The sequence below is a fragment of the Castor canadensis genome, chromosome 15 (assembly GCF_047511655.1).
Source record: "Castor canadensis chromosome 15, mCasCan1.hap1v2, whole genome shotgun sequence".
Classification (NCBI taxonomy): Eukaryota; Metazoa; Chordata; class Mammalia; order Rodentia; family Castoridae; genus Castor; species Castor canadensis.
Window position 1 is genome coordinate 67,657,411 of NC_133400.1, and position 24,384 is coordinate 67,681,794.

The window sequence follows — 24,384 nt, forward strand, 5'->3', positions numbered from 1 at the left end:
CCTCCAATCTCAGCCTCCCAACTAGCTAAGATTATAAGTGTGAGCCACCGGCACTTGGCTTGAAATCTTAAGTTTTGGTAAATCTGTGTTGTCACTTAATATTAAATGTGATGTGATAAAATTGATCAAGAAGCTGGACTACTATATTCTGTATCTTATGAAAAGCCAAAGACAGGAAATTTAAAATTAAATTTCATTTCTTGAAGACAATATTTACTGTTTCCCATCTTGATTATGGAACCAATATATTCATTGTGGAAGAAAGTACATAGGAAGAAAACCCCACCTGTACTCCTACCATGTAGAACAATGTTTGTTTTTGATATTTTAAACTAGCACTTTTATGTTAATATTAATTAATATAAATTAATATTATTTTAATACAAAGATATTTATAAACACCCCAAAGGAATATTTATATATGATTATATACAATGTATAGCTTAAAAAAACTAGATCTGCCAGGTGCCAGTGACTCACGCCTGTAGTCCTAGCTACTTGGGAGGTAGATATCAGGAGAAAAATTTGAAGCCAGCCTGGGCAAACAGTTTGTGAGACTCTAACTCGAAAGTACCCAACACAAAAAAGGGGTAACAGAGTGGTTCAAATGGTAGAGCACCTGCCTAGCAAGAGTTCAAACCCCAGAACCACCAAAAGTAAAAAAACAAAAAACTAGGTCTGTGGGTCAGAAAATAAGCTTATGTGGTGGGAATTTATCCATTGATTTATTGGGACCATATTATAAATTTGAATTTATAATTTTCTTTTTCTCTTATAAAGGAATACCTGTATGTAATCCTCTAAAACATGATTCTTGATTACTATTGGTAACATTTATAAGGAACATCAATTCCATAACTTACGTAGTCATGATAATTCTATTATAATTCATTGAGTCCTTAGATTTAGCTAGGTGTTTTTTAAACTCATAAATAATATTTTATTTTCATTTCTTTGAGGGTATGTCCTTAGGATTCATCCCTAAAAGTTTATTTTTTGTTTTTTTTTAATACAGGGTCTCACTATGTAGCCCAGGCTGGCCTCAGCCACCCGAGTGCTGTGATTGCAGGCCTGTACCACTATGCCTGGCTCAGACACTATGTTGTAATGGTGAGGATAAGAAGTGTACAACAGTATCATTAAGGAGCATGTGATAGTTGCTGTGTTAGTTGCAAAATAAGTGCTAAAATCAAATCAGAAAAGAGAAAGTGCAATTAGGTGTCAAAAGATGGAAGAGGTGACTTTTAACTTGGGTGATCTGATAGAGTTTCGTGCAAGTGGTAGAACAACATAGAGAACATTTGTGGCAGGGGAACACTGTAGGAAAGGCTAGATATGGAAAGGTACATGGTTTATTCTGATTGGGGACTGGAGTAAGTTTACTCAAGATAAGGAAACTAGTTCAGACAAAGCTTGGGCCTCTTGTGCACTAGGTCAACGTGGCTGGTGGAGGTCCCTGAGTGCCAGTTGAGGAGTTGAGAAGTTTTGGCAGTAGGCTCAGCTGATCAAAGGCCCCAGGAAGATCATTATATTGGAGATTAGGGAACTAGAGGGGAGTGGGCAAAGGTGAGAGCCAATGTACTCAGTTGTACTGGTTCCATGAGAGTCTGAATGCTGGGTGGTTGGGTGGGAGAAGTTACAAAAGCAACCATGTTGCTGCCACCCTGTAGACACCAAATATCCCAAGACTCTGTCAGTCAGGGCAAGGCTTTTAAAGAACTTGCTATTTCCTCCCTGCCTGCCTCTGAGTAGGTATGAAATCATTAGTCAAAGAGAGAGGAAGCAGTAGTGTAGTTTTGTGTTTAAAGCTGGAGGGAAAGGGAGGACTGATTCAGCAATAAAGCTGGAGGGAAAGGGAGGACTGACTCAGTATTGACCCAAGGTTTGGAGACCTGTGACTATGTGATTGCTGTTTTAATGGATGGAAATGGGAGAAATGAAGAGGAAGGATTGGCTTTTTTAGGGGTGGGGAAGAGGGTAAAAATTTTAGATTTGGAGAGGTTTGTGAAATAATGTCTCAATGTTAAGAGATAATTAGTGCTTCTAAAATTCATTTTAATATGTTCTTGTTAAGAATGTAATTTTCTTTTCTAATTCCAGTAATACAAAAAGATCTAAGTGTTCTGATCCTTAAATTAGTGTCAAAGAGATGATGGAAGGCTCCAGATTTGTAGCCAGTGTACTTGATGAGAATGTGTCTACAGCAGCTCTCTCTTCTCTGGGATCCTTAGATTCTTGGCTGGTTCTAGTCTTTCACCCTTTAATCCATAATCCTTTATCTGTCTGAACAAGAGAAGAAGCAAGCAGGAGTGAAACTCAAGTACTAGAATTTAGCCGAAGGTCCTTTTTAATTATTCCCATTTTTAAGTTTTCAAGCCAGTATTGGTCTCTATCAACACAATAACAGAAAATTTACTGAATTTTCATGTCATTTGTCCCATATGACATTAGATGTATCAAAGGGTTGCTTTCTGACAAGATACATTTTAAAATTAGTTAAAAATAATATTACACATTTAATTTAAAAGCATCATTATGGTAGGGGACAGATATACTATTAGGATAGCCTTTGAGTTCAGACAACACTGAAAACTAATGAGGTGATACACTTGTAAAGAGTTTTGAATTCTTCTGTGAAAGTCAGCTTTAATAGGAACATTACCTACATTGGTATGCTTGTTACACATTTCACAAAAGTGAAATGTGTTTTTTATACTTTATTTTTTTCCAGCCACTGTTTTAGTGTTTTCTCAGAAATTTGAGTTCTTTATAGGTTAGTCTCATAAGTTAAAATTATTGTAATTAAGAAAACCCCTTCTTTTAAAATTGAGATTCTTACCAAAGCAAAGATGGTCTGGAATGGTTTTAAGTGAGAATTGAGCCCTTGTTGAAATGTGGAGATTTTCTGTTATCCTAGTGCTGGTGATAAATTCAATACTACCATGTATGTGTTTTGAAGCTAGCCAGTTAGGATATGTTTAATTATCAGTAGACTTAAACAAATGTATTTTGCATTGTTGTTGAACTTTGGACATTAGGACTTTGGAAGGTGGAAAATTCCAAATGTAAGTGAGAGACTTCTGTTACTGGGCTTTATAAGAAGTAATCAGTCCTATCTCAAAGTACCTGGTAATGCTTATTGAGCTGGTGAGGTTTATGAGGTGTAAATTAGATTGGTTATCTCCCCTGCCTCCAGGGACATTTGAGATAGAAAGCAAGAGTAACATAAATTAGATACTCAGCCGGAGAAGGATATTTGTTGAACTTGTCCTCTGAATTTGTGTTGAACTTGTCCTCCGACTGTGGACTTGCTTTTCATGCTTTAAAAAGTGGTGGTTGCCTTTTTCTTTAAAAAAACAAAAACAACAAAAAAAACCCCTGAAGTCTTAATGTCTTATAGTCAAACAAAACTTAGATTCATTTGTTTTATGTTCTGTTTTCCAAACTCAAAATGAGGAATGAAAGAGTCCAAGTTTCTCTGCAGTTGCTCTGCCCTGGCTTTGTTCTAGCTTAGTGTGGACACTAACCAGAAACTTGGGCTGCACTTTTGTTGTATATTCATTCACCCCAACATTATTGTCTATGCATTTGCTTTCTACTTTTTGTTCCTGGGCAGAAGTTGCTGTGAAGATGGAAATGGTTTCTTTGGTGGTCTTCCTAGAATGCCAATGAAAGTGTGAAAGAGGGGATTGGATGCAGATGTTTGGAGGGCAACTGAGTTACGCATTTTTCTAATATAAAATTGCTATTAAAAAGTGCTTAATTTGACTTGTGAAAACAATGTTGCCTTGTCAGTTTCTTCCTTTTGGGGTACATTTTGTGAGAGATACTTTGGGTATCATTTTAAAACTTTTTTTTTTTTTAATGTTTCCATGGCAATAATTACCCCCTTGCTGAGGGTTGAGCCCAGGGTTTTGCACATCCCTAGCTCTGTCTCGTCTCTATTTATTTATTTATTACTTACGTTTATTGTGGTGGGTGGGGGTACATTGTGGTATTTACAAAAGTTCTTACAATATGTCATACTTGAATCCACCCCCTCCTCCATTCTCCTTTATTGTCTCATCATTTCTAATGACTGTGTAGTATACCATCATTCACTTACCTAATCTATTTTTCCATTTTCACAGTTTTTATATTAGATCACATTCTGAGAAGACTGATCATGTACATACATTTTGGGGCTATGTCTTTGCTTTCTTGGCTAGGAAACTCACAAGATTAGAATTGCTAAGTCAAGGGGCAGGTATATGTTTAGGGTTTTTGTTGTTGGTTTGTTTAATGCATAATGCCAGTCTTCCCCTTCCTTTCTGCCCCCTGGGTTGTACCAGTTCACACTCTAAATTGGCCTTTGCGGAGCAGAGGCAGCTCTTCAGGCAGTGTTTGCATACTCACAAATCTTTTGTGTGTCCATTTCTGCTGTGCTCAAGTCAAAGTTAAGTGACCCTGAATGTAGTCTATTTGATTTGACTTTCTTGGGTTAATGTGGGCTGGGGTCTACTGATGTTGAGGCTCATGTGGCAGGTCTTTGGGAGTTCTCCCCACAGTCTCTCTGCCAGAGGTCTGCATCTTGCTGCTGTCCTGTTGCTCAATAGAGAAACCCGGTTCCTGGGACTGCAAGTCCAGAGCCCGTACTGTTCTTCAGCTGTGAACAGGGCTCCAGTGTTCAGCCTCTGGTCTCACATTCAGGGCTGCGTGTTTTACCAGGCTGGGCTCATTTGCTGGATTGGCCTTTTGGCACTGAAAATAAACACTTATTTTAAATTTGGGACAGAAGGAATCCTGTTTTTTTTTTTTTTTTTTTACACTTTTATTAGAATTTCGACTTATTTTTTCTATGAAGAAATTATAAATGTTTGAGGGGACGGATGTTTAACGTGATTTAAACGTTAGTATATATATGTATTGAAGCATTACATGTTAGCCTATCGATATGTACAATTTTTATGTAACCATTTAAAAAAAATTTAAAAAGGAGTGCTGTCTTATTTTAATTTTGAGAAAGATCTTAAAAAGACAGTGGCCTGCGTGCTTTAAAAAGTCATTTTAAAGTGATGGGAATGGGCCTGTACTAAAACTTTAATTTGGGGGAGTTACATGGCTGGCTTCCTGGCAAAGAAACAGTCTAAGCTTGCACGTAGTTCTGTGAAGACAGATTCCTGTCCTTGAAGTTGGCATCAGCTTCAAGCCCAGCATGGTGCTGGGGGCTGCTCAACAGATAGAGTAAGTGGCGTGTATTAGGTGCTCAGTTACTGTTTCCTACATGAACTGAAGTTGAAACGTGTTTCAGAGAATGAGCAATCTGGCTGCTGTTAAGGTTTGTGTAGAGAGAGGTAAAAGGGAAGAGTGAAGTTGGCTGAAGCATGTGGAAGGCTAGGGAATTTGAGCTCTAGTCTCTAGTCAGTGAGGGAGGTTTTGCAGCAAGGCACTGATGTGATTAAGTTGGAGGGCTTTTTTTTTTTTTTTTTTTTTTTTCGTTTGTTTATTTATTTATTTTTTGTAGTACAAGGGATTTTACCCAGATCTTGAGTACTTTAGACAAGCATTCTTACCATTTGAGGTATCACACCCCCAAGCCAAGTTGGAGGTTTTTTTTGTTGTTGTTGCTGTTGTTTGAGACATTGTCTTCTATGTAGCCCAGGCTGGCCTAGAACTTGAGAGCTTTTTGCCTCAGCCTCCAAGTTGGAGATTTTAGTCATTTGTTGGGTTCTGGTAAGTAGGCTATATTGGAAGGGAAGGTTAAAGGCAAGGACATAACAATTCTTTTTTTTTTTTTTCCCCTAATTTCAGTAGTTTGCATCTGATTTCTTTACATTATTCTACATGATGGCAAAGGAAACCTCCAAACCAGTTAGTTCTAATTAGTTGTCATGAATCTATATAGTGAAAGAATACATCAAAGACGTAAGATGAAATGTTACCATAGCCATCAATATTAGTAACTATAAGCTTTCTCTAAAGAAATATAGAGCAGTTGATATTCTATAAAATATCTTCAAGCAACTTTGAGACTTCCATATGCTAGTCCTATGCTTAATTAAATAAGGTTGGTGGCAGTATTTTAAATATTGAGGACACCAGAATTCTGTCCTAAGATGGACTACTTCCCACTGCCATCGGCTGTCTTTATTCTTAAAGTTGCCACAGAACGCCAGGAAGATTTAGGGGCCCAGGGAAAGCTGGGGTCTAACATTCAATCTACCTGCAGTTTAGAGTCCTTGCTCCACTTGATGCCAGTTGTGAGTTAACTTCCTTCAGTGTACAATGGGGATAAGAAATAGCTACCACATGAGATTGCTTTGGGATCAAATGAAATAGTAAGATACAAAGCAAATACCTTGTGCTTGTTACAGAGTAAATCCTCAGTAAATATTGGTTAGTAACATCATTAGTATTATTTGTCTCTGCAGAAGTCCCATATTAAAGAACATCTTCCTTGTTTGTCTTCAGTGGTGCCACCTGGGGGTGGACATGTTTGTTTGGGTGCACAAACAAGTCAGTGTCAGTGTGCCCCTTTCCTTGGAGAGCCTCACAGGTCTGCAGTTTGAAAGCAATTTTCCTAAACCAGAGAAAGGCATGGCTGAATTACCAGATGTAAAAGATTTCATTTAGCTAAGCCTACTACACTCAAGGGCCTTCTGATTTTACACATTCTCCTGAGTAACAAGATAGAATAATGTCACATATTGCCCCTCTCCTGTACCCTTTAAAAACTTGGGAGTGTAGATGCTGACCTGAGGACCTTGCTAATACTTAGAAAGAATGCTGTTAGAAAGAAACTGGTGAAGACCATTGGAGGAATTATTTAGGCGCTCCTGTTAGGGAGACTTGAAGTACTAAGCAAGGCTAGAAACTGGGATTGATTACAGGTGAGGCTGTGGCGTCTTGCTGGAGGTCATTATACTAAAGATGAAACCTGCTTATCCCGGGAGTCCTCTGTGTAGTGGAAAAACACCTAGCAGAAATTTAGAGACTGTTCTTAGTATTAGACTGTGTGACCTTGGGTGAGTTGTACACATTTTCTGGGCTTTACGTTCCATCCTCATCTCTGGCATTTATTTATTGACTCTGTTTCAGTGTTTCTCGTTTGCAGAGTGTCACTAAAATGGAATAATTACAGTTTTTTTTTTCCTAATTTTGAGGCTTTTCAATTGAATGGATAAGCTTTTCTCAGTTTTTCTTACATAAAACTATCTTAAACTTTTCTGCTACTCTTGTCTTTTTAACATACCAAGTGTTCATTGAGTATGTGCTCTTTTTACTTTCGCTGACATGGTAGGTGAAATTTTACATTCTTTTCAGATGTCATACGTGTGCACATCTCTGCTAGCAAAACCTATCCCTGTTTGTGGTGGACAGTCCACATCCTGCATCCCCATTTCATGGTATTTTAAGTGTCCCCTAGTGGCACTGCAATTCAAAGGATCTAAGTGACCCTTGGATTGCTCCACTGCAGGCCTGCTAAAGTCAGGCAGGGTAGGCCCACTGTGCCCGGGCAGTGTGGCATAGAAGTGCCATACTATTTCTTTTGGGTGATTAAAATAGAAGGTTTTTGATATAGTCAAAATCATAAGGCATAGATCCCTCGGGGGCCTCAGGACATCTTCCTTGGCTCTCCTTAACCAAGGCTCAGAGTTATTCAACATCAGGAGCTAGCAGGAGGCTTAGCAGGGCTGAGTGAGCAGGGCTCCAGGCTGGCATGCTTTCACTGCTGCTTACCACCACTGATCTTGAGATGTCATTCAGGTTTTTCCATTTTTCTTGTGTACAGAGGGGAGCAGCAGTAACCCACCTGTTACTTATGAGGAACTTTCTGCAAATATATGACATCATGGAAATCTACCTGGCTTGCTCTGGAAGTAGTTCAGTGACAACATGTAAAAATCAGTCTGGACTAACAAATATTCAGGTAGTAACATTCTTTCACAATTCTGTGAACAAGATTAGCTAGTAACTGCCAGTATTGATTACCACATTGCGTGTTGTGGAACAGAAGTATAGAGCAAGAACAATGGATGTGTTTCATCTCTTAGGAAGCATTCTAGAACTACTAAGGGTATGAATGTTTAGTTTCAGTGGTAGATTTATTGTTAGCATATTTTCAGAAGCCAAGGATAAAGGCCCATTTTAGGGAGGCTGTGATCTCACAAGGGGAACTGTGGACAAGTTTTAATGAGAACTATTTCTGTAATCCCTGAAAACTTGGATTTTTGCTTTTTAAAAACACAGGATTCCAAAATTTCAACTTTTTAGGGAAAGAATTGTGAAAATATAAATTAAGAAAATAAGTTCTTGGTTTAATAAACCTTTTGTGAAAACTACTGAGTTGGGGCTTTCCCATGGTAAGTTTATCTTGCCTGAGATTTTCATTAATTTGCTGAACCAGCCACTTAAGTGAGCTGAAGATACATGAAAATTTGCAGTGGGAATGTGTTTCTGAATTAAGTACACTAAAGTGTAATTGTTTTTCTACTTCTCGCAGAAAGCAGAAATACATTTAAAATGTATTTTAAATACATTTAAATGTACGTATACATTTTAAATGTATGTGAGGCCAATACATTGGACTTTATAAACACTGATTTCTAATCAGTATTTTTAGGACCTCATAAATGTTGATTTCTAATCAAAATTTTTATTAGATTAATGATGACTAAATCAAATACGTTAATTAAGTACATTTGAATTTAGACCTTGTGTAACTAAATTTTACAGGCAACTTCTGACCTATACACATCTGCATCAGAATTTCTTGGGTGAGTGGGCATTCTGACTTCTGAATCAGAATTTGCAGGGATAGGACTGGAGAACTTGCAGTTTTAATAATTGCCTAGATGATTTGCCTTGAAGTTTGAGAATCATTGACTGCCTTAGTTCATAGAGACTTTACAACAAATCGCATTTCGCTAATGAGGGCATATGCTCAAAGAAGGTAAGTAAATTCTATGACATCCATTGTGTATCCTCACCTATAGTCATCTATATTTGCTGTGTGCCTGCAGACAAGTTACGTATGAAGTCTAAATTGAAAATTATCATTGTAAACAGTTATGTTTTGGATAAGAGTGTCCCTCAAAGGGACTTATGCATTGAAGGTTTGGTACCTGATGCAAGCAGTGTTCAGAGGTCGGGCTTTTGGGAAGTGACTAAATCATGAGGGCGTTGCTGTCATTAGTGGACTAGTCCATCAGCAGATTCACAATTTGAATAGACTTGTTGGGAGATGGTGGAACTGTGGAAGGTGGGTCTTGGTTGGAGGGAGTGGGTCACTGGGGCATGTTTTTGAAGGATGTCTTGCCCTGCCCTCTTTCTTTTTCTCTCTCTCTCTCTCTGCTTCCTGTCCACCATGAGATGAGTTGCTTTCTCTATCATACGCTTTCTGCCCTGATGTCCAGCCTCACCATGCCCAGAAACAACAAAGCCAGCCAACTATGGACTGAAACCTTGAGCCAATATAAATCTTTCCTCCTTGTAAGTTGATTTTTCTCAGGCATTTGTCACAGTGATGAAAAGTCTGACTATTACAACAACTTAGCTAATTGTGAAACCTGGGTGATAATGATAAGTAATCTTTTCTGGCTCTATTTTAACTTCTGTGCAGTTATTTCAGAGACTTGGCCAGGTGATATGAAGTGCCTTCTTATACTTTATATATAACAGTGTCCTATGATACTTTTCTGTGGGTAGAAATTCTTAAACGTTCATTATTGATTGTGTGTTAGGTTGCTTGTTTTACTTGCTGTCCTGTGAGGTTTTTAAAAAGGGTTGGGTTTCCTCCCCTGTCACACCACTGTATCTCTTCAAAGCAGCGACTCTTTGTGGATCATGTCAGTAATGTTCAGTGCTGAGACAGCGAGGAATGCGATATCTGTGCGATGAATGACTGATGATATTGTGTCAGCTAAAGGCTGCTAATACCAGTCTCTCTCTGAAACCAGCTCCTGTGCATCCTTGGCTTGTAAAGGCAATGAAATACGGTCCTATCTATGCCTTAGGCCATTTCTCTCACTGCTGTCCTTCAAAGACTGCAGACTCATTCAGCTAGCCAGCCTTGGCCTACTCTGGCTCCTATTTTTTCTGGGAATTAACCTTTCCTTTTCCCCCTGCCTCCTACATATGCCATTATGTGTTTGTCAATGTTAGACTAAAAGAGGTGCAGAATGGATAGGTGGGGAGACAAATAATTCAGTGGTAGCACTGGGTCTATTGTGGAGAAGTGGTCCTGTGAAGGGGGTCCCCAGCAAGAGAGCTGGAGCCCCTAGCTGCTTACAGACTGGGGATAGATAAAAGGTTGGTAGAGAAGTCCCAGGAAGGTTATTAGGCAGGAAAATTCTCAATGCTCTAGATTCCAAGGAAGGGCGGGTAATTTCTTCTAGGCCAGGTGGGTAGTTTCTAGTAAATGGCTAAAGGCGGATATCTATTTTTCTTCAGGCCTGGGTAGAGAGTTTCCAGTAAGTCACCTTCAAGGGGGAGAGGGTCCACTTCTAACATGGCTTCCTTTTGTTCGCCTTAACAGTTAATTGTATGTCTCTTGTCATAGAGAATTGAAACACTGCTTACAATTATGGTTATTTTTATTCATGCTTTTATTTCTTTTGCTAGGTAGTAAAGAAAGAGGAGTTTTAAATCCAGGAAGAATTTAAGATGTTTTGAGAAAGCTTACAAAAAGTTTCAGAAGACAGCTAGCTGCTGGCATACTTGAGGTGTAATTCTGGCCCAGCTTCTTTCTCACTGGGTGTGGTTTTAGATGGTCACACCCTGTCACTTTATCCCCTAATTTACAAAGTAGGGATAATGAAACTACCACCTAGAGCTGTTGGCAGATTAATGGGACGAGGCATGCAGAGCATGTGGCCTAGACTTGGGGCACAGTAAGTGCACTGGAGCTCTCAGAACAGTTGTCATTTGTGGAGTCCTTGCTTCCTAGCATGTTGAGTGGTAGAAGGGAATGGATTGGGTGTCTCTTCCTCCCCGCATATCCTGAGGGTGGGGTGGTGTGTATTCTACTTTGAATTTCAGGTCTGCTTGTATAGGGAAGCGGAACCAAATGCCTCTTTATGACTATGAATTTGTTTTCTATAATGTCCTATGAAAATAATTTTTTAAAAAACATGGTGATTGTATAGGACATGTAGTTGATAGTGTCATTTTGTAAAGTTTTATAAAAATTGGCAATGAATTGGAAACAGTAAATAATTATATGTTTATAACATTTTATAGTAAAAGGTAACAGCTTATTAAATTAGTTTCCCCAGTTAAAGTCCTTTTGGGTTGTTTTTGCCCACAGAATTCTGGACATACAGAGTTGCTTTTTTTTTTTTTTTGGAAGTACTAGACAGCCTCGTCTGGTCCTTCTGAGCATGACTTCTGTGTAGCTAGGATGACAGATGTGGGCCACCGTGCTTAGCTTGGTGGTTGAGATATGTGAGATGGGAGTCTCACTAACTTTATGCCCATACTGGCCTTGAACCATGATTCTCCTACCTCTACCTCCTGATACAGATGTGAGCCACCTTGCTTGGCTCTGAATGACTTATTTTTGATTCTTCCCTTTTTAGAACAAATGGTGGGACCTAGATGTTTTAGTAAGTTGTTTATGTGGAGTATATATACTATGTAGCCTATGAAACTAGAGGTGAAGTATGACCATGAGGTTGTTTGTTTTCTCATTAATTTTTAATGCACTTGACATTGTTCCTGGGTGGCTCACCCTTCGAATTTCTCAGTCAGAACACAGATGTCTCCTAACAGAAGCTTGCTCTGTGAGAATGTGATAGACCAATATGAATGTTTTAACAGAGTGCCCTATTGCTCATCGTGGTCAGTCACAAGGATTATATTTCTCATCTATCTTTTGTGACAAATGAGTACATATTAATTTTTTTATTGCAGTAAAATAATGTCTGCATTATGTGTCATGTAATGACAAATGGCACTTTGAACCAAGAAATGGTGCTGAGATGTTTTGTAATTGCAGGCAGTACTATATCCTAATTGAGCCAGTTGGAAGTATTTGTTTCTTGTTCTGTCAGGTATGCATTCTAGATTATTTAATACAGCATACTAGAGGACCTAAGACACAGATCTCTGAAAAAAACAGGTAAATATGCCAGAGATAGAGCTGGACAAAAGTGAAGTCACAGCCCATGGGGGAGGGATTTTGGATTGCTAAAACAAGAATGTAGAGTAGACAAAAGCATGTTGTCCACACTTGCTACTCAGAGGTACTGAGTAGTTTCTGTGCTTGTCATTGGACTAAAAAAAAAAAAAGGACCTTAAGAATAAGAGTTCAAACTGTTAAGAAGGGAGTGGAAATGCTCAAGAGGAAGAGTGTGTATAGGTCAGTGCCCCTGTCCTACGAAATGGGGACACTTCTTAGAAGTATAAATTCTAAAATAAAAAGATTAAATTGTATTAATTAGTTTTCTATTGCTCACATAACAAATTACCACAAGTTAGTGGTTATTAAACACACATTTAGTACTTTATAGGATTTTAGGTTGGGAGTTGGAACTTGATCTCAGTGACCAAAAATAGAGCTGTCGATAGGCTATGCTTGGCTGACTACTTGGGAGGTGGAGATAAGGAGGACAGAGGTTTGAGGCCAATCTAGGCAAAAAGACACCCCCCCATCTCAACTAGTAACCTGGACATGTGCCGATAATTCCAGCTACTGGGAGGCATAGGTAGGAGGATCAAAGTCTGAAATTGCTCCCAGACAACAAACTTGACCTCACACAAAAAATGAAGCAAAAAGGACTGGGGTATGGTTTAAGTGGTAGAGCACCTGCAGAACAAGTTCAAGGCCCCGAGTCTAAACCCCAGTACTGCCAAGAAAGAAAAAAACAGGCTGTGCTCTTTTTCGTGCATCTGGGAGAGAATCTGTTTCCCTGCTTCTAGAAGTTGCTCATATTCCTTGGGTTCAGCCCCTTCCTCCATCTTTTAAAGCCAGCTATAGTCAGGTGATTAAGGACCCACCTGGAAAATCAGGATAATCTCTTTTGGCCAGCTGACCAGTAATTTTAATTTCATCTGCAGTCTTTAATGCCCCTCTCCCATATAAAGTAACATTCATAGGTTCTTGGGGATTAGGATGCAGATATCTTAGGGGTGTCATTATTCTGCCTGTCACATAAGCCATATGGTTTATACTTTATTTCAGTTCAAATTTATATAGAGAAACTTTGTTTTTGACTGAATTACTGTAAAATTACCCCCCCCCCAAAAAAAGAAGATATTCCTGGACGTGAAAGGCACAGTCTTAATTCTGCAGTTGTACTTCTCCAGTGGCTATTTTTCAGTGTTTCAGTAGTAAGGAATCTTGTTTGAATTTTGTAGGGGATTGAAGTTTAGGGAAGTTATTCTCTCTAAAAATCATCGAGATTTGCTTTTAGTATAGTTAGGTTTTAGGTTTTTCCACTTCACAAATGTAGTAAATATCGCAAACCTAACTTACAGAAAGTTTCCCCTTTAGACTTTAGGAGCCACGTGTTTATTAGAGGAAGAGGTTCTCAGGATCAGGAAGAGAGAAAGGTGAAGGCATGAAGACTAGGACAGGTGCTTTGAGTGGAACCTAGTAAGTACAGCAAGTGATACCTGCAGTAGGCAGTCTTTTATGGAAAGCCATGGCTACAGGGGAAAAAAAGACACTGAGGAAGAAAGTAAGGTAGAATGGGAGATTCTACCTTAAGAAAGTAAGGTAGAATGGGGGCAGTAATGGCAGAGAACAACAGTGATAGAGAGGAAGTAGAAGGCTTCTGGGCAGGGGATAGGAAAGCCATGCCTGTTTTGTCTCAGAAGCTCTTAGTGGCGCATTTTGATTCTGTCTCTGAGCCTAAGCTCCTACGGTACATTGTGACCCCATTGATGAAGGGACCATCTTTTATCTCAAAATCCTCTCAACCTAGCACAGCAGTTCTCAAACTTTTTGGTCTCAGGCCCTTGTTAGGTTGTTAAAAATTATTGACAACCCTTGTGCATTGCTGGTGGGGTGTAAAATGGGACATCACTGTGGAAAACAGATTGGCAGTTCTTTAAAAAGTCAAAGATAAGTGTTACCATGTGACTCAGTTGCTCTACTTCTCCTAAGTCTGTGCCTAAGAGAATTGAGACCATGACTCTCAATAGTCAGAAGGTAGAAACAACACCAAGGTCTGCTAGTGGATGAGTGGACCAACAAAGTATTGTATACTTGCTTAATGGAATGTGATTTAGCTATAAAAAAGAAGGGAAGTACTAGGTATCTGCTATAGTGTGAACCCTAAATTTCATGCTGAGTGAAAAAAGTCAAATCACAAAAGGCTGTTTGTAGTATGACTCCAGTTATGGGAAATGTCCAGTAGAGAAATCCAGAGACAAGTGGGTTAGTGGTTACCAAGGGATTGTGGGGAGGGGAGGATGGAGGTTGGGTTTCTCTATAGGGTGATCAAATGTTCTGGAACTAGATAGTCGAAGTGATGGTACAACCTTGTGGTGAATTTTATGGTATGTGAATTCCATCTAAAAAAAATTCTTGTGTACCTCAGTTTTGTTTATATCTGTGGAGATCATATTAGGAATTAGAATTGCTCATTCAACGATACCAACTTTTAAAACAACATTATAACATACTCATTATGTTAATCTGACATTTTAAAAATAAAAACTAAAACCTCCAAAACAAAAAACCTAATGAAAATTTTTTTATTATGTCTTTAATATCTGGTTAGTAGAAGGCATCTAGAAACTCATTTGTGTTTCTGCAGTGAGTCTTTTGTAGTATGTCTTACACAGATGCTGTTGGAAGGAGTATTGTTCTATTGCCTTTGTAGATACTATGGATATTCTTTCATACTATGTCAAAAACTTGACAAATGGTAGTTTATTAAAGGTTAAAGGTTAGCTGGCAGTTTGGAATCTGCAACCATTTACTTTGTTACCTTAAAATTTATTGATTTAGTTTGTGCTTTGAATGGATCTTTTATCTAGGCAAGGTTGTGTAGCATAGTGGTTCCTCATTTGGAAAAGTATAGGTTCGCTAAGTTATGGAGATCTTCTAAACCTTGACACATTTCATTAGTGTGTCTAGTCACAATCTATCTCAAATCCCGTGTTAATATCACTGATCTCATGAGAAAATTCTTTGTTATTACTTCAAGGTCATGGTTTTCCAGTGTTCCAGCTTGTCTGTGATAAGAAAATGTTCCTTGTCTTTTTGGCTGGTTTGGGTAGGTGTGATCTTGAATACAATGGAAGAGGAAGGAATTTTTGGGGGCAAATTTTTGATTGGTATTAACTAGTTTATATCGGTAACTCCAGAGAATGGTTACTGAATCCTCTGTGAATGCTTCTTATACCAGGGATGGTCTTTGTGTGCTGAAGAAAGTTAGATGGGTTTGTTTTAGTGAACTAGTAACTTCAAGACAGAAACTGAAGGGAGTTGGAAGGAGAACAGAGGAGCAGAGCTGAGTTTTGGGAGAGGAAAATGGGGCTCCTACTTGTTTTGATCCCCACCTTGATCCTACTGGCTAGATAGGGAGAGTATGTTATTACACTTGTTTTATAGGATGGACTCTTTCCAGAGCTTGGTTAATACGTCGAAGAGTGATGAGCCCACACAGTACACAAGAGATGTGTAAAGGCTTATTCCACATACCAAAGCTCTTGGGGAGAGCAGGGCAGGCTCTTAAGCACACCAGAAGTGTCTTGAGAGAACAGGGACATGAGGCTGGCTTGACTTCATGGACTGCTGAGGGGTGGTTTGAATTTCTTGCAGCTGCCAGAGAAGAGAGCCCCAGGCCTTTTTATCAGCTTGCTTAGAAGGGAAGATCAGCAGTGGTAGGGCTTAGTTGTCAGGAGTCAAACATTGAAAATGGAGCCAGACTCCATTTTCTTCCTGTAGACTCTCTACATGAAGAGACTTTTCTCTGCGGACCTAGCAACTAGCAGTTTGATTATGAGTTCAGTACTTAGAGAAGAACCAGTACGGGGAGTGATTAAGTGAGCTGGACTTGTTGACTTAGCTATGATATAACTCCTTGTGATCTCAACCTTACCTGTAAATCCACATTTCCTCCACTATCGTAAAGTTATGCATTTTAGCTGGTTTAGATAGTTAAGTTATTTGGATCAAAGTGAAGCACCAGGGAAAAGAAGATAAAGCAGTACACAAAGACCATGGGTGCAAGGATATTGCTTTCATTTAGTGAGAATTTCCTCCTGCTTATCTCTTTCCTCTATTTTTCTAGCTCTGTTTCACCCTGACAGTTGGTAGGAAGAAAATTAACCTGCCCATCAGTTGGTGGAGCCATCTGTTGGAGGATTTGACATCCTGTCCACCACATAAGAAAGGAATCATAACTGTCCCCTCCAGGGATTTTAGTGCCCTTCAACTGAAAGGTGCCCATCCACTGAAAGGTGCCCGCAAAGCAGTCACGCAGCCCAGTGATGAAATGGGAACAGACCAGTAGATTGTATGGGCATATTGCTTTGTGATAAGAGTTTTTAGGCTTGGAGAACTGTCTCAGTTATTGGTTACATTTTACTTTGAAGATGAGTTTTAGAAGCCAGTAGGACATGAATTCTATAGACTACCGTGTAGTTGTGTTTTTTTATTTGTTTGTTTATTGAGGATGGAACCCAGGGCTTAACACATGCTAGGCAAGCTCTGTTGAACTACAGCCCCATCCCTGCTTGTGTGCGTGTGTTGTGTGTATATGATTGGCAGTCCAGGGGGGTTGAACTCAGGGCCTTAAGCTTGCTAGGCATACACTAGCAAGGCATGAGCCATGCCTGTAGCCATTTTTGCTCTAGTTATTTTACAAGTAGGGTCTCATGTGTTTTGCTTTGCTGGCCTAGATCTCGGGTCTTCTTATTTACATATTCCAAGTGACTGAGAAGACTGACAACACCACCATGCCCAGCTATTGGTTGAGATAAGGTCTTGCTGTTTGTTCAGGCTGGCCTCAATCCAAGATCCTCCTGATCTCCACCTCCTAAGTAGCTGAGATTACAGATGTGAGCTACCACACCCCGTGTTTTTTGGCTTTTTGGGGACAAGTTCTCACAATGTAATCCAGGCTGGCCTCTGACCATGATCCTTCTACCTGAATGCTGGGATTACAGATGTGTGCCACCACACCCTGCTTGAAAATACTTTCAAAACTCAGGAAGGTATGTTAAAGGATTCTTGCCCAGTGTTGAATATTGGAGGTTTGCCATTGTAGGCAGAAGGCTTCTTCTATGATTCATTCCTTAGTGAACAGGCTGAGACTTTCACACATGCAATTGGAGCCTTTAGCAGGGCAGGAACAAAGTTATACATGGGCTTTACTTGTATTGAGTGATACTCTGTGCCAGAAATGATCACTCTTAGCTGAAACAGACCCCAAAAGGAATTAATCAGTCATCTGAGCACTGACAGGATCTTTCAGAGACAAACATGGTATGGGTGTGGATGTGGGGAGAAACCAGACAACCTCCCAGCACAGCACTGGAGGAGTCAACGGAACTCTCAGTGTGTAGGGCTGCTGCTTCAAGCCCACAGAAGCGCATTCTGGGGCAAGTTCCCCCACAGGGAACATGTCCCGGCTTATGTGCTCTCTGAGGATGAAGACGAGCCACCCGTGCATAACACTAGCCTGTAGTCATCTCAGTGTATGAGTGTGCAGACCTGGGTCAGCTCAGTGTGTGTTCAACTCCATGTGAGTTATGGTGGGTACCTAGCCCGCACTCCAATCTGCTCATCTGTGGGACACTACAAAGCTGAGTAGCTGTTCTGCTAAACACTAACAGGACATCCTCCTTTAACTAGAGTTTGTGGGGAGGGAATTGGTAAAATCGATTATTTCAGAGTTCAGTTCACTTTGCAGTGTGCATCATCAGAACCATGTAGTGTTACATTCTCTATTGCAGGATAAGGCTGCATCTTGTACACCATAGGATGCCAATAGCGCCCCCTCCAGTTACGACAACTAAATGTCTCCAGACCTTGTCAAATGTCCCATGGGCAAAAATCAATTGGAAACCACTGCCCTAAGTGATGCAACGGTAAGAGCAGCAGAGCTCCAACCAAGGTTTGACCACTGCAAAGTCTCTGCCAACCTGCCTCCCAAGAGAAGACACTAAGCCACCTTGCATGCTTCTTCTGTAGGCCAAGGGCCAAGCAGTCCTGGTAGGGCCCTCAGTACTCCGTCTCAGTTTGTCAGCATTCCAGAAAGGATTGGGAGATTCTGGCAAATGATAAAGTGAGGTAAAGTGTATCAGGTGCCAGCATGTGGTGTTAAGTATTAGGGTGTGTTTGATAAATGGGAAAATTGTGTCTCTCCAGGATTGAAATGTTTAGTTATTTTGACTGGTAGTGACAGTGGTCTTTTGCGAGCCACTTGATAAAGAAAAGGTCAGTGTTACACTGTCACTTCCATTGAGCATGAAGACACAATTTAACATAAATTTGTATGAGTTGTAAACATGAAACCTGTGTTAGTGTTTCCCATGATTTAAATATCTTTCTCCTTTCCCAGTAATCTGATTAAAGTGCAAAGTAGAGGGATAGAAATTGGTTATGCTTTTGGACCTGTAGCTGATTCCACTAGATTTACCTAAAAGTTTGTGTCCTGTTCCTGTAGAAAAAGAATTCTGATGGGCCAGGCATGGTGGTGTTTGCCTGTAATCCCAGCTATTTGAGAGGTAGAGCTAAGAGGATCACAGTTTGAGGCCCACCTGGGCAAAAAGTTAGCAAGACCCTATCTCAAAACCACGTTGGGTGTGGTGGGTCATTACTGTAATCTCAGCTGCCTAGGAGGTAGAGATAGAATTGTGGTCCAAGGCACAGGCAGAAACTTGAGACCCTATCGGAAGCTAAAACAAAACTAAGCAAAAAGAGCTGGGGACATGGCTCATGTGGTACAGCACCTTTCTAACAAGTGTGAGAGGTCTTGAGTTCAAACCTCAGTACCACCAAAAAAAAAACAAAAAAGCTGGTAACCTGGTGACACTTAACATAGTATAGGTTGGTTGGAAAGCCATCCATTACATTCTGTGAATTTTTCTCTTTCTTAATCTTTGTAGTGGATCCTTATTATCCTTAGCTGCTGTTAATGGGGGTGTAAGGAAAAAAAAAAAGCAGATCCAGGGTAGAAAGGATCTGGGTTAGTCAGCTTTTCTTTGCTCTAACAAAATACCTGAACCAAGTAACTTGTTAAGAGAAAGATTTATTTTGGCTCATTGTGTTGGAAATTCCAGTCCATGGTCAATTGGCCCGTTACTTTGGGCATGTGGCAAGGCAGCACATCATGGTGGGAGCATGTGTGGACTAAAACAGTTCATTTCTTGGCTAGAATGCAAAAGAGAGTCAGGAGAGGGCCAGGGTGCCCCCATCCCCTTCAGTGGCATGCCCCCAATGACCTAAAGGCTCACATTAGGCCCCACCTCTTAAAGGTTCTACTACCCACCAGTAGTGCCAAACTGGTGAACATTATCACATGGGCCTTTGATGGACACTCACCATCTGAACTGTAGCATGATCCCTAGCAAAGAATGGTAAGTTCTTTGTCTTGCACATCTCCTAGGAGAGCTGTGAGGTTGTAGTTCTTAGAAAGTAACTGAGTTGGGGACCTCTGTTGCCCAAAGTTAGACTTGATAGTTCTTTGTTAGTGACTGAGTGAGTGTGGTGGGTATTTGTGTTTGGAGCTTTGAAAAGTTTATTATATAAGCAGGTATGCCATTTTGTAAGTTTTCATCACAAAATACGGTACTCTGGTAGCTTTTACAAGTTAGGAATGCAGGTTTAGCAAACCAGATGGCTGGAAAGAGCAAATGATGATGACTTTTGTGAGCGTATCCTGTGTCCTCTAGTCTTCCTGTATTCAGACTGTCAGGGAACTGTAGAACTTTTCTGGGAACTGATCTTCTGAATCATGCACAGAATTTAGGATGTATAGTTTCTTCTATAGGATTGATTCTCTATGTATAGCTTATTCCTTCGATCTGTCAAAATACTTCCATTGAATGTTTATTTTTTGGGCAGTACTGGGGTTTGATCTCAGGGCTTTGTGCTTGCTAGGTAGGCCCTCTAACCCTTGAGTCATGCCCCTACCCCTCCACTGATTTTTAATTAGCCTATTTTTTGTTTGTTTTTGCTTGGGGGTTGGAGAACAGTTCTGAGAGCATTGAGAATGAAGAGCTGGCTGTACTCAAACAGCAGCGTTGCCTTTGTTCATGTTCCCGGAAGGGAAGCCAGCGGTCCCTGTAGGTATTTCCTGGTGTTTGGGCAAATCATAGCTAATAACATTTTATGTTTCCCTTTAGCTGCCAACCTGCCTAACTGTTTAGAGGAATACTGCTGTTTCTTTGTTCTAAAGGTTAATCTGTTCTGGACTTTTATGGGAAAAAAGTTGAAATCTATTAAAAACAAACACCCAAACTCATTCTTTGATTAACGGACACCAATGAACAAATGAAAGCACCAGATTTTTGATTGGTTATCTGTATTTTTAAAAATTTTATTTTAAATTGACAGGTAAAATTACATGTATTTATCCTGTTTCACCGTGACGTTTTTAGGTACAGTCATGTGCCACATAACATTGTGGTCAACAGCAGATGGTCTACATGAAGGTGGTCCTACAAGATTATAGTGGAGCTAAAAATATCCTGTCCCCACATGTGGTTGGAGCCAGAGCCATTCCTATAAAAGTATAGCACATATGATTATGTGAAGTACATAATAGTTGGTAATGGCAATAAATACTGTGTTACTGGTTTATGTATGTACACCGTACTATGCTTTTAATCATTGTTTTAGAGTATGCTTTTTGTACTTACACAAAAGATGTTTACTCTAAAACTATGCATGTTACGCTGGCAGCAGCCTCACACATCTCATGTACTGCATCTCCTAATGGCATCATTTTCTCTTTGCTTGATTTGGTGTCATATATTCTGTTCATCATGGCCCTAGGCGCACGCGCGCACACACACAGACACACAGACACACAGACACACACTGATATACCTGTATGTTTAATAGGCTTTACTATCTAAATCTGTGTAAAGTGCACTCTATGATGATGATTGTACAATGATGAAATCACTTAATGCATCTTTTCATAACATATCCCCATTGTTATGTGACAAATGTAACTGTATATATGCATTGTAGAATGGTTAGATCTAGCTAATTAAAATATGCATCACCTCACATAGCTATCATTTTTGTGGCAAGAAAATTTAATACTCCTAGCCTTTTTAAAAATGCAATATATCATTACTAATCTTAGTCATCCATATAATAGATCTCTTGAACTTATTCCTCCTACATAACTATAGTTTTGTATCCTTTGATCGGCATCTTCCCACCCTCTCCTGTTGTCCCCTACTCCCTACCTACCTATTCTAGCTACTGGTAACCACCTAGAATGTCTTTGTGGGATCAACTTTTTTATTTTTTTGTGGCACTGGGGTTTGAACCTAGGGCCTTGTGCATGCTAGGCAAGCACTGTACCACTGAACTACACCCTCAGTTTAACTTCTTTAGATTGTGTATGAGTAAGACTGTATAGTATTTATTGCCGGGTGCCAGGGGCTCACGTCTGTAATCCTAGCTACTTGAGAGGCTGAGATCCGGAGGATGGAGGTTTGAAGCCAGCCTGGGCAACTAGTTCACAAGATCTGCCCCCCACCTCTCCCTGCAAGATAACCAGAGCAAACTGGACTGGAGGTGTGGCTCAAGCTGTAGATGCCTGGTCAAACCCAGTCCCATAAAAAAAAAAATTACATGGTATTTGTCTTTCTGTGACTGGCATTCCATTCCTTTTTAAGGTTGAATAATATTCCACTGTGTATGCATACACCACATTGCAAAACCATTCATCCATTGATAGATACCTAGGTTGCTTCCATGTCTTGTTTATGAACATGGGAGTGTAGGTGTCTTCCTGACATACTGACTTCATTTTCTTTGGATATGTACCCTGTAACAGATATATACTCAGCTCCATCATAATCTTATATGTATCTTTAGATATATCTAGTGTGCAGATTATATAGTCTCATTCTATGTTTTTGAGGCGCCTCCGTACAGTTTTCTATGATGGCCGTATTAATTCACATTGCTTCCAGTAGTATGGAATGGTTCTTTTTTCTCTATATCCTCCCTTAACAAAATTTTTTTTTTGAACAGTATTTAACTGTGTAGCCCAAGCTGGCCTTGAACTTGTGATTCTCCTGCCTTAGCTTCAGCCTCAGCCACAGCCTCCTGAGTGCTGGGATTACAGGTGTGTGCCATCCTGCCTGGTATTTGTTATGTTTTGTCTCTTTTATAATATCCATTCTAATAGGAGTGAGGTGATACCTTGGTGTGGTTTTAATTTGAATTTCCCTGGTGATTATTGATGGTGAACATTTTTTTCATATGCCTGTTGGCTGTTTGTGTCTTCTTTGAGAAATATCTGTTCAGTTCCTTTGCCTGTTTTTTAACTGGGTTGTTTTCTTGGTATTTGATTACTTTTTAAAAATTACTGAAGTGATGAAATTTTTTCCCCTTTCTGGTATATTGACTTCTTTCCTCCTTTATTGTATCGAGTGGTTAGAGGAGCTCTAAAAAGAAAAGGATTAGTGTGACCAGTGATGGCTGCAGCATGGACCAAGGAAGACAGAAACGAAGAAACTGCATTACAGCTAAGATCACAGAAATCCTGAGACTAGACTAAGATTCTTTACTCAGTATTCTGTTTGGTGTAGATGCAGGACAAAGATGGTAGGCGAATGGCTTTCAAACAGTCTGTGGCTCCAATATGCAAAGTAGTATATCAGGCAATAAGTCTAAGAAGGGGTGAGGAAAGACAGAAGCCACGGGCTGGGTATGTAGCTCTGTGGTAAGAGTGCTTGCCTAGTGCACTCAAGGCCTTAGGATTGATCCCCAGCACCCTCCCTCACCCCCCAAAAAAAAAAAATCAAGGAGAGGGAAGCATACATGTTCTTTGTTCTTTTTGGGTTTGTTTTGGTTCTTTACTCATTGTGTAGCCCAGGCTGGCCTCAAACTTACCATCTTTCAGCCTGTTTCTTGAGCATTGGGATTGTAGGCCTGTGCCACCACACCTTACTCACATGTTTATAAAAGTGGTCATATGCACACTATTTACTCCTCAGCTAAAAGCTTATTATGGCCAGTCTTCTAAGTTTTTCAGAAAAGTAAGATGAAACTTTGGGTTTTGTATAATGTAGTAGTTAGTGCATAGCATATAGAATTAAGCCTTTTCTTCCTGAGAATGCTGGGGGCTAGAATCCACAAGATAATATTTAAAGCCACAGATGGTTGGTGGGTTCTACGCACAGATGTAGAATTCCATGTTCAAGTGCAGCTTTCCTGAAAATAACTAAATTACGTGTGGCCCTTCCCCTTTGGCCTCAGTCTTGCTTGAGTTATGTTCCTTTGAGTCATCTCAAGTAAGCAAACACATCCTGAACTGGTGTATGGGGCAAAGCAGTTGCTTTGTGCTTTTTCATGTGCCTTTGATGTTTTGGCTGTGGCCTGATGGACAACTTTGGGGTGTTGTGACCCCTCTGAAGAACAATTCCAGAGGGGTAACACTGCCCTGGGCCATGGTTTGGAAGATGATTGCATAGCTTTTTCTGGAGTCACACTGAAATGGTGTGCTACATAGTAAGCTGTATTTATAGAGAATCTGAGAGTAGACATTTCAGAGGGCCTGTGTGAGTATCTGTATATGTGGCACTTTAGTGCTCAAAGAGGTAATGCTGGCAGTTTCTTTGTGAGTAGTCTTGTCCTTGTATTGGAGAATAGTAGTTTGTCTCCCAAATCATGGCAGTTTTGGCTGGTGAGAATGTGAAGGATATTCTAGGTGCAGGCACTGGAGACTTTATCTAATACAGTGAACGTGTACAACTTGGATTTGTGCTTCTGCATTAAGCTTCAGGTTTAGTGGCCTTGATCTTAGTATGTGTGACTGATGAAGCATTGGTAAGTTTGCTTTGATATAAGTAATGGCATCTGTCAACCCAAGGGTTGTGTATTAATTTTCTGTCGCTATCATAACAAATTACTACACATTTAATGGCTTAATGCAGACAGCTTACAGTTCTATAAAAGTGTAATGGTGTCACTAGGCTCAAGGCAAGGGGTTGGCAGTACTGTGTTCTGTGAAAGTTCTAGAGGACAGTCTGTTCCTTGCCTTTTTCAATCTAGATTCTGCCTGCATTCCTTAGCTCACGGCCCCTCCTTTCTTCAAAGCCAGCAATCTAGCATTTCTCGAGTGTGCTTCTGTTATATCTCTTTCTCCCTCTTCTTCTGCCTTCTTTTACTTTTTAAAATGAGTTACATTGGATTCACCCTGTTAATCCAAGATAATCTATTTTAAAGTCAGTCTGTACCCTTCATTCTTCATT

At 39.9% G+C, this 24,384-nt stretch overlaps 1 protein-coding gene and 1 long non-coding RNA gene across 14 annotated transcripts in view; one reads left to right on the top strand and one right to left on the bottom strand.

Annotated features, from left to right (window-relative positions):
* Positions 1-24,384, top strand: part of LOC109700328 (cyclin-Y) — a 666,198-nt gene that overhangs the window by 316,950 nt on the left and 324,864 nt on the right. The gene's annotated exons all lie outside the window — the stretch shown is intronic.
* LOC141417497 (uncharacterized) lies at positions 4,396-6,371 on the bottom strand. The gene is made up of 2 exons (XR_012442086.1): positions 5,553-6,371; positions 4,396-4,740 (listed from the first exon to the last, which is right to left on the bottom strand). It is a non-coding gene; the product is annotated as an uncharacterized lncRNA (long non-coding RNA).